Raw genomic sequence first — 10794 nt, 5'->3', positions numbered from 1 at the left:
CCTGTGAGCCCCTGGGAGATCTCAGATACCTATTCAGGACTACAAATGAGTGTCATTCTAATCAACAACCCCAAAATCTAGTCTCTGGGGTAAGATTTCTCAAGACAGCTCTAAAGAGCCAACACAGCTTGGCAGAAATAATACTGCAAAACAGACAGGAGATAGTTCTTCTAATTTTGAACAAGGAGAGACTTGAGCCATCCTGGTGATGTAAATTTAAAATTGGCCAATGCCCCTACTAGTCCTTGTTATGCCATATTGATGCTGCTAATGATTGCTCCATGTACTGTCAATTGTCTAACTTGTCTTGTCTCTACCCAGGTCAAGCTACGACATGCAGCGCCAGTTCAACAAAGATACAAAACTACAGCCAACCACGGAAAACCTCAGCCACCCTCTGAGGCCTGAGACTAGCAAGAGGGGGAGGCCCAATGCCCCTCGCCATCCCAGTTCAGCAGGAAGTACCCAGAGAGACCTCGATGCCCCTATTCCCAAAGAATTGGGCCTCCCAGCTCTTGAGGGGGGAATGTTAGGTAGTTAGAATAGGGATAAGGAGTCCAAATTGGCGGTGGCTAAAAGACATGGAAGGGGAAAGCCCGCGAAAATAGAACAAAGAAAGGTCCATGGACCAGAGTGAGAACTTCAGGTAAAACAAACAACGCTCCTGCCTAAGCTCAATTTGCATAGGACAGGCCCAGAGGGAACAAAAAAACATAAAAAGAGGAGCCAAAGCCCTCTTCTCTCTCTCTCTCTCTCCCCGGCGCAATGGGGCGATCTTCTCTTCGCGTCTTTGGATCTACATGCCCTAATGCCTCGAAGATGGATTTTCCTGCTATTAGCTAAAATAAATAGAGCTGTAACACTGAGCTGTAACACTGATTTATTTAAGAGCTATAACATGGTCTGTCCTCCCAAGAGCTGTGACCTGCCGAGGGGGCTTCAATGTCCGTCACTCCAAATTTTTGTTGTGAAGAGACAAAGAACCGAGGAGCATACACTCGCATGACACATCTAAGACTAATTAAGACAGTTCATTAAGTCATATGCATTTTTAATAGTAAGTTCATTTCAGTTGGTCTGTCATGTCCAACTCTCTGTAACCTCATGGACTGCAGCTTGCCAGCTTCCCCTGCACATCACCAACTTCCTGAGCTTTCTCAAACTCAAGTCCATTGAGTTGGTGATGCCATCCAACCATCTTATACTCTGTTGGCTTAATGGTAAGATAGAATGATCCTTCTGACCTTTGGGATTTTAAGTAGGAGGTGTCAGAAATTACCACAGGGGTAAATGACTGGTGTCAGTCAAACTTTCATAGTGACATTGTTTTTTAATGCTTCAATGTCAGCTATATATATATATTTTATATATATATGTATATATATAAAACACATGTCTAAGACAGATAAATATATATAACATATTAAAAATAAATATAAATAAACATATAATAAATATAATATAACATAATATATGCTATATAATATATATGTTATCACAAATATATTTGTATTTATATATTATAAATATTATATATTATATTTGCATATTATATAATATATGATTATATAATATATAAAATATAATATAGTATGTATCTTATATATAGTGTATAGTATATAGTATAGTGTATATATATATATATATATGTATGTATATTTATATATTTCATACACATCTAAAGTATATAGATTTTATCTCAGAGGGAATTACCTGAGTACAAATACAATTTTCTGGTATAATTTGAATATCTAGGCAATATTTTCTCTGTCTATCTAAAACACATTTTTAAGGTCTTGGACATAAAACCTACTTAGATGCATAGGTTTACAACAGTTTTGTTATTGTTAAGTCACTAAGTCACGTCTGACTCTTTTGCAACTCCATGGACTATAGCATGCCAGGCTCCTCTTTCTTTGGAATTTCCCAGACAAGAATACTGAAGTGGGTTTTCATTTCCTTCTCCAGGGGATCTTTCCAAACAAAGATCAAACCCATGACTCCTGAATTGGCAGGTACATTCTCAATCACTGAGCCACCAAGGAAGACTTTATGATAGTTTACAATTACAAATTTTTAAATTTTGCCTCAGACGCAGTTCCATCATTTCAACCCTGTTCTGAATCTGCATACATCTCAGGATCTTTCTGCTCAGATTAAGCCAATGAAACTCCAAGAAAGTGAAAACAAAATATCATATGGCACACAGAATGACATGGCATTTTTAAAGGCAGGAAAATGACACCTTTTCAGGATTTTTTTGTGACTTTCAGATTTATTCTGATGATTTAGGTAATGAATCCCCTGGTCAGTTTTATAAATGCTAAACATTTAAATTTTGCTTATTGTCATTCACATAGCTTTAGGCCTGTGGGCCACATGCTTTGCTTTTATTCTTTGAGAAACTGGAACTTCTCTATGCACCTCTAGAATAGAGCATGTGTAAGGGATCTATTAAGATTAACGATAATACATTCACTGGGAAATTTCACAAAGTGTGAAAAACATAACTACATGAACAAAATGAAATTATGTATTGATGAAAAGGGCCTTATATAGTCCCATAGATGTATTTCCTCTGTACTTATGTAAAAATAAAATGTAGTTCTTTAAAGTGTTAATTAATATTTCAAGTTTAGGTCTATGAAACACTCGAGAAACATCTGACTACGATTTTTTTTATAAAGTCCTTCATCTTTGTTCAGTTAGTTCCACAAATAGTAAATTGCTCATAGTACACATTTGTCATATGCTAACTGTCTGCCCAGAATAACCTACTTAGATGAAAGTGGGCATGCAAGGTAGGTCAGGAGCACATTTAGATGAATATTAACAGAACAATATTCATCTTCTTGCAGGCTTTTAATCAGTTAGTTATTAAAATTATTGTATCTGTGAGCTTTTCTCTCTTATAAATGTCTTGAAAGTGTGCTTGCTTTAAAAGTCAAATAAAATATGTTTAAAAATATGATAAAAAAAAATATGATAATAACTGAGCCAATTTTTTTTTAATTAAAAATTTTTTATTCTATTATTCTATTTTTTATTCTATTATTCTATTTTTTATTCTATTATTCCTGAGAGGATCCTTCTAACCAAATAGAAGCTTATCCTTTTCTAACAATTGTACTTTCATTTCTTCACTTCTTCAGCTATTACTTTTGGTTGCCACTATATGAAGGACTAAAGTGAAGTCTTAACAAAATATTATTTTTGTATGAACTGCATATTAACAGTAATTATATTTATGTATATACAGTGCTAAGCATTTTGCTTAAGGGTTTATTGGTATTACCATGTTTAACATTAAAGAATCCTGTAATATTTTGAGCTTCCATACCTTAATATTAGAGATGAAAAAATTAAGCTGTGAGCAAAAATTTATTGAATTCACACAACTAACAATTAGCAAAACTAGAGCTTAAACTCAGGACTAATTCCAGAGCCTATAATTTTAAGTACTCACAAAGGTTGTTTATATTTGTATTTTCCTTCAAGTGAGTTATTGAGGTAAAAGTTAACATATTACCTAACTATTACTTGAGATATTTTATTAAGATGATCTTTGACCTTTTACAAAGATAGAACTAAAATAAGATTCTTGGAAATTCCTCTGAACACATTGACCTTGAACCAATACAAGTCTCAGAGACTGTGAATGATTCAGCCTGTGCCTTATAGCTGAGATCCAGAAACAGCTTGGAAACTTACAAATAACTAAAGTACATTTTCTAGCAGACAAGGGATAATATTGAAATTTCAATGAGCCATATGGAAGTAGAATTTTATGCAATATTTTAGCTTATTTTAAATTTTAAACATTTCTAAAATATTTCTATTTATCCATTTACCATTATTCAGAGAAGGACTGATGCTGAAGCTCCAATACTTTGGGCACCTGATGCAAAGAGCCAGCTCATTGGAAAAAAACCCTGATGCTGGAAAAGATTGAGGGCAAGAGGTGAAGGGAGAGACAGAGGATGAAATGGTTGGATGGCATCACTGACTCAGTGAACATGAGTTTGAGCAAACTCCAGGAAATAGTGAAGGACAGGGAAGCCTGGATTTTTGTTTTGTTTTGTTTTTTTAAGTCCTTTCTCTTTGTTCAATTTGTTCCACAAATAGTAAATTGCTCATAGTACACATTTGTCATATGCTAACTGTCAGCCCGGAATAACCTACTTAGATGAAAGTGGTCACACAAGGTAGGTCAGGAGCACAGTTAGATGACTATTAACAGAACAATATTCATCTTCTTGCAGGCTTTTAATCAGTTAGTTATTAAAATTATTGTATCTGTGGGCTTTTCTCTCTTCTAAATGTCTTGAAAGTGTGCTTGTTTTACATATATATATTTCATGTATATATTCTATACACATGATAATACACTATAATATGTATTATGGACTGTCCAGGTGGCACTAATGGTAAAGAATCTGTCTGTCAATGCAGGAGACTCAAGAGAAGTGGATTCAATCCCTGGGTCGAGGAAGTCCCCTGGAGTAGGAAATGGCACCCCATTACAGTATTCTTGCCTGGAAAACTCCATGAGCAGAGGAGCCTGGTGGACTGTATACAGATAATAATGCACATTATATATAAAACAAACACATTATAATGTATCTATATAAGACATTGCAATGTGTTATAATGCATATACAAAATATATTGTACATATATGTGACTGTGTGAGTGAAAGTCGCTCAGTTGTGTCCAACTCTTTGCGACCCCATGGACTATACAGTCCATGGAATTCTCCAGGCCAGAATACTGGAGTGGGTAAACTTTCCCTTCTCCAAGGGATCTTCCCAACCCAGGGATCAAACCCGGGTCTCTCACATTGCAGGCAGATTCTTTACCAGCTGAGCCACAAGGGAAGCCCTGTACATATATAGACATATATGAAATTAAGTGTTTCACTATCATTTTAAAAATAGTAAGACATATGTAATATAGCACAGTTACAGCAGGCTAGGTAGTTAGGTATGAACAGAGAAAAGGGAGCAGGGACCAGGTGGCAGGAAATCTTGTAAAGAGTGGGAGTTAATAGGCAGACAAAGGAAAGCAGGAAATTTCAGAGAGACAGGAGACCACACATTTTGGGTTACAAGGGCTCAAGTAGCCAACAAAGAAAGGCGGGAAAGGTGAGAATCTCCTGCTTCCAAATGTAACCTTTTGCTCATTGTGCTCTCATTATAATAAGATTAACCTTACAGACAAAATGTACTCATCATGCACCCATGCCATTACACTTCTGATCTAAGTTAAATAAAGACAAAAATCCAACTTCCCCTCAGAAAAATGGAGCTGGGATGAAAACCAGGGACCATGACTCCCAAACTCCTCTCTTTTCAGTGAATATTCTGCCCCTTCACTTGTATGCCCCTTATAACTGGCTTGCCGAATTGTTACAAAGCATTAATCATTCAGTCATGTCTGAGTCTTTGCAAACCCATGGCCTGTAGTCACCAGGATCCTCTGTCCATGGAATTCTCCAGGCAGAGAAGGGATGAGTTGCCTTTCCCTTCTCCAGAGGCTCTTCCCAACCCAGGTCTCCCACATTATAGGCAGATTCTTTACCATCTGACAGGGAAGACAGTAATTTTAGCTCCATGTTGATCCTGTTTCTTTGACTTTAACCTTTACTTTTCATTTATTTTGTTATTATAAAGTTACATAATGGCCTGCCTTAGAGAACCCTTCTCCTCTGCCTGAATGTTAAACCAAAGTACCTTTGTTAAGGACTTGGTCCACCTATGGATGGCTGCAGAAAATAAGAAAGTAACACATTTAGGCTGGCCATTCCAGGAGATATTTGCAAGAATTATGGCTTTTTTACATTAATTCCTCACTGTTTCCTCCTCTCTGCTCTATAAAACAAACTGGCATTCAGACTTCATTAAGATGATTATTTTGATATAGTAATCTGCCATCTTCTTGGTTTTTGGGCTTTCTGAATAAAACCATATCCCTTGCCTCAATACCTCACCACTCAGATAATTGGCCTGCCATGTGGCAAGCAGAGAGAGCTTGGACTTGGTAACAAAAGGAATCAGGGGCAACAGCTCTTCACCTGTCTGCTCAGCCTTCCTCTGAGAGCATATCCTTGCTTTAATAAACTCTCACTTTACTTTCTTAACTTCTCTACTTCATCTCCCAATTCTTTCATCATGAAGAGATAATCTTAAATTCACAGGGAACAGTGTAAAAAATAGTAGAAATTTTCAAAAGTTTAGTTCAGAATGACAAAACCTTGACTGTTTTACAATTTTCACAAAATCAGAATATCAACAAATGTTGAAAATAGTGATTATTTTGACTTTGATTTTTTAGATCTTAACAAACCGTGGGAAATTCTTAAAGAAATGAGAATACCAGACAACCTTACCTGTCTCCTGAGAAACCTGTATGCAGGACAAGAACAATAGTTACAACAGGACATGGAACAGTGGGATAGTTCAAAATTGGGAAAGGATTACCTCAGGCTGTAAGATTGTCACTCTGCTTATTTAAACTATATGCAAATTGCATCATGAGAAATGGTGAGCTGGATGAATCACAAGCTGGATCAAGATTACTGGGAGAAATATCAACAACCTCGGATATGCAGATAATATCACTCTAATGGCAGAAAGTGAAGAGGAACTAAAGAGCCTGTTGATGAGGGTGAAAGAGGAGAGTGAAAACGCTGGCATAAAATTCAACATTCAAAAAATTAAGATCATGATATTCAGTCCTGTCCCTTCATGGCAAATAGAAGGAAAAAAAGTGGAACAGTGACAGATTTTATTTTCATGGTCTCCAAAATCACTGCTGATGGTTAATGCAGCTATGAAATTATGAGACGCTTGCTCCTTGGAAGGAAAACTATGACAAACCCAGGTTGTATATTAAAAAGCAGAGACATCACTTTGCCAATAAAGGTCCATATTGTCAAGGCTATGGTTTTTCCAGTAGTCATTTATGTATGTGAGCATTGGACCATAAAGAACACAGTGCAGAAGGATCAATACTTTCAAATTTTGTTGTTGGAGAAGACTCTTGAGAGTCCTTTGGATAGCAAGGAGATCAAACCCATCAATCCTAAAGTCAACCCAGAATATTCATTAGAAGGACTGATGCTGAAGCTGAGGTTCCAATACTTTGGCCACCTGATGTGAAGGGCTTAGTCACTGGAAAAGACCCTGATGCTGGGAAAGATTGAGGGCAGGAGGAGAAGGGGGTGACAGAGGATGAGATTGTTAGATAGCATCAGTGACTCAATGGACATAAGTTTGAGCAAACTCCAGGAGATAGTAAAGGACAGGGAAGCCTGGTGTGCTTCAGTCCATGGGATTGCCAAGAATCAGATAGGATTTAGCAACTGAACAACAATGACTATTTAAAATTTTGCAGAACATTACTTTTGGTGAATTTGAGGTTTTTTCTTCAACATTAAAGAGATCAGAGACAAAGCAGAGAGGTTAAGAAAGTAAAGTGAACATTTATTTAAGCAAGGAACACTCAGGAGAACAGGCAGAAAGGTGAAAAGCTGCTGCCCCAGGCCTCTTTGGCAAGCTGGTTATGATGGCATTTAAATGAAGGGGCAGAATATTCACTGTGGAAAGAGAGGAGTTTGGGTGCTAACTTTCCTGATTTTTCATCCCAGCTCCATTTTCCTGAGGAGAGGGTGGATTTTGTCCCCATTTAGTTTAAACCAGTAGTGTCATGGTGTGGATGCAAGATGAGCAGTTTTTATCTGTAGAGAGAATCTTGTTATTAGCCTCATTAGCATATGAGCAGAAGGTTAATTTGGACTCAGGAGATTCCCACCTTTCTTTGTCCACTACTTTAACCTTTATCATCCAAAATGTGTGGCCTTAGGTCAATCTGAAGTTTCCTGCTTTCCTTTGTCTGCTTATGGACCCCCACTGTTTACAAGACTTGTGATTTCCTGGCACCTGATCCTGTTCCTAATCTGCTCATACCTAGTTACTGGCCTGCTGCAACATTACTATCCATAATTCAGAGAACTAAATTCATTTATTTTAATTTAAGAACCTTTTTTTCTCTCTCTCTTTATACCCTTTGGTGTTATAAAGGGTATAACAAAGGAACTCCTTTGAAGCAGAACCTACTAAATAAAAATATGCCCCATTATCTGTTTTCTAATTTGTCTGCAACCATATATCTATCTAGATTTTTATCTAGATTTATAATTTTCCACGATAAAGATCAAATTTACCATTCTTTTTCTATCACTAAGTTCTGACCAATAGACAGCAAACAGAAGGACCTTGTGATGGTTAACTTTATGTGTCAGTTTGGCCCACAAGTTCCTCAGTTTCTGATTAAACATTATTCTGGTGTGTCTGTGAGGATGCTTTTGGATGATATTAGCATTTGAGTTGGTAAACTATGTAAGGAGATTGTTCTTACCAATGTAGATGAACCTCATTTAACATGCTGAATCCAACAAAAGACTAAGCAAGAAAGAATTCTCTCTCCCTTTCTCTCTCTCTGCCTGATGGTCTTCCAGGTGGGACATTGGTCTTCACCAGTCTTCTCCTGCCTTTGTACTCAAACCCAAACTTACATCATCAGTTCTTCTGGTCTTAGACTTTCAGACCGCAGATCTTGAGACTTTTCAGCCTCCATAATAGCATGCACACATATGACAAATCTTATAATAAAGCTTTCTCTCTCCTCCCTCTCTCTCTCTATGTGTGTGTGTGTGTGTGTGCATGTATGTGTGCATGCATATATATGTGTATGTATGTATACATACACAGTTGTTTAGTCACTAAGTTGTGTCTGACTCTGTGACTTCATGGACTCTAGGCCACCAGGCTCCTCTGTTCATGCATCATGTACAACAAATAAATGAACACCATGCAACATAAACATTGCATCAAGAACAACAAATAAATGAACATGCATTTCCCATGATGTACTTTATAAGTTAAATAAGCAGGGTGACAATATATAATAACATTGATATATTCCTTTCTCAGTTTTGAACCAGTCCATTGTCCCATGTCTGGTTCTAACTGTGGCTTCTTGACCTGCATACAGGTTTCTCAGGAAACCGGTAAGATGGTCTGTTTTTTCTATCTCTTTCAGAATTTTCCACAGTTTTTTGTGATCCATATAATCAAAGACTTTGGCATAATCAATGATGCAAAAGTAGATGTTTCTCTGAAATTTCCTTGCTTTCTCTATGATCCAACAGATGTTGGTGATTTGATCTCTGGTTCCTATGCCTTTTCTGAATCCACATTGTATATCTGGAAGTTCTCAGTTCATGTACTGCTGAAGCCTAACTTGAAAGATTTTGAGCATTACCTTGCTATCATGTGAAATGAGTGCACTTGTATGGTAGTTTGAACATTCTTTGGCATTGCCTTTCTTTGGAATTGGAATAAAAATGGACATTTTCCAGTCCTGTAGCCACTGCTGAGTTTTCCAAATTCCCTGACATATTGAATGCAGCACTTTAACAGTGTCATCTCTTAGGATTTGAAATAGCTCAGCTGGAATTCCATCACATCTGCTATCTTTGTTTGCAGTAATACTTCCTAAGGCCTACTTGACTTCACACTCCAGAAGGTCTGGCTGAAGGTGAGTGATCTCACCGTTGTGATTGTCTGGGTTTATTAAGACTGTTTTTGTAAAAAGTTCTTCTGTATATCGTCACTGCTGCTGCTGCTACTAAGTGGCTTCAGTCATGTCCAACTCTTAGCCACCCCAGGGACTGCCGCCCACCTGGATCCTCCGTCCATGGGATTTTCCAGGCAAGAGTACTGGAGTGGGTTGCCATTGTTTTCTCTGATATATCATCACTACATCTTCTTAATCTCTTCTGTGTCTTTTAGATCTTAACAATTTCTCTCCTTTATTGTGCCCATCCTTGCATAAAATAATCCCTTGGTATCTCCAGTCATCTTGAAGAGATCTCTAGTCTTTCCAATCCTATTGTTTCCCTCTGTTTATTTGTATCATTCACATAAGAAGACTTTCTTATCTCTCCTTGCTATTCCTTGGAACTCTGCATTCAATTGGGCATATCTTTCCCTTTCTCCTTTGCCTTTTGCTTCTCTCTTTCTCTCTCTTTTTTTAAATTAATTAATTTATTTTAATTGGAGGCTAGTTACTTTACAGTATTGTGATGGTTTTTGGCATATGTTGACATGAATCAGCCATGGGTGTACCTGTTTGTCTCTTCCTTTCTCAGCTATTCGTAAGGCCTCCTCAGATCACCACTTTGCCTTCTTGCATTTTTTTTCCCCCCTTTGGAATGGTTTTGGTCACCACCTTCTGTAAAATGTTATATACCTCTGTCCATAGTTTTTCAGGCACTATGCTCACTTATAGTCCACAAACAATTTAGTATTTTTCTTAGGAATTCATTCCAAAATATCTGGGCTCATTTTCACATAGCTAAAAAGTGGGTAAATATGATAACTTGGCATAATTGTCAATATATAATATCAAAATATAGTATGAACATATTTTAAAATATACATATATATGGGGCATCCTCAGGGTCTCAGTGGTAAAGAATTCACCTGCAAGGCAGAAGCTGCAGGAGACACAGGTTTGAGCCTTGGGTCAGAAAGATCCCTTGGAGGAGGGCATGGCAACACACCAGTATTGTTGCCTGGAGAATCCAATGGATAGAGGAGCCTGGTGGGCTACAGTCCATAGGGTCACAAAGAATCAGACATGACTGAAGCAACTTAGCATGCATGCAGACACACATATATATATCTCAAACCATGTAGAATAGTATACATGCAAATAATCTTTTCTGCC

The sequence above is a fragment of the Cervus elaphus genome, chromosome 1 (assembly GCF_910594005.1).
Source record: "Cervus elaphus chromosome 1, mCerEla1.1, whole genome shotgun sequence".
NCBI lineage: Eukaryota > Metazoa > Chordata > Mammalia > Artiodactyla > Cervidae > Cervus > Cervus elaphus.
Note: the sequence above shows the minus strand (reverse complement) of the source record.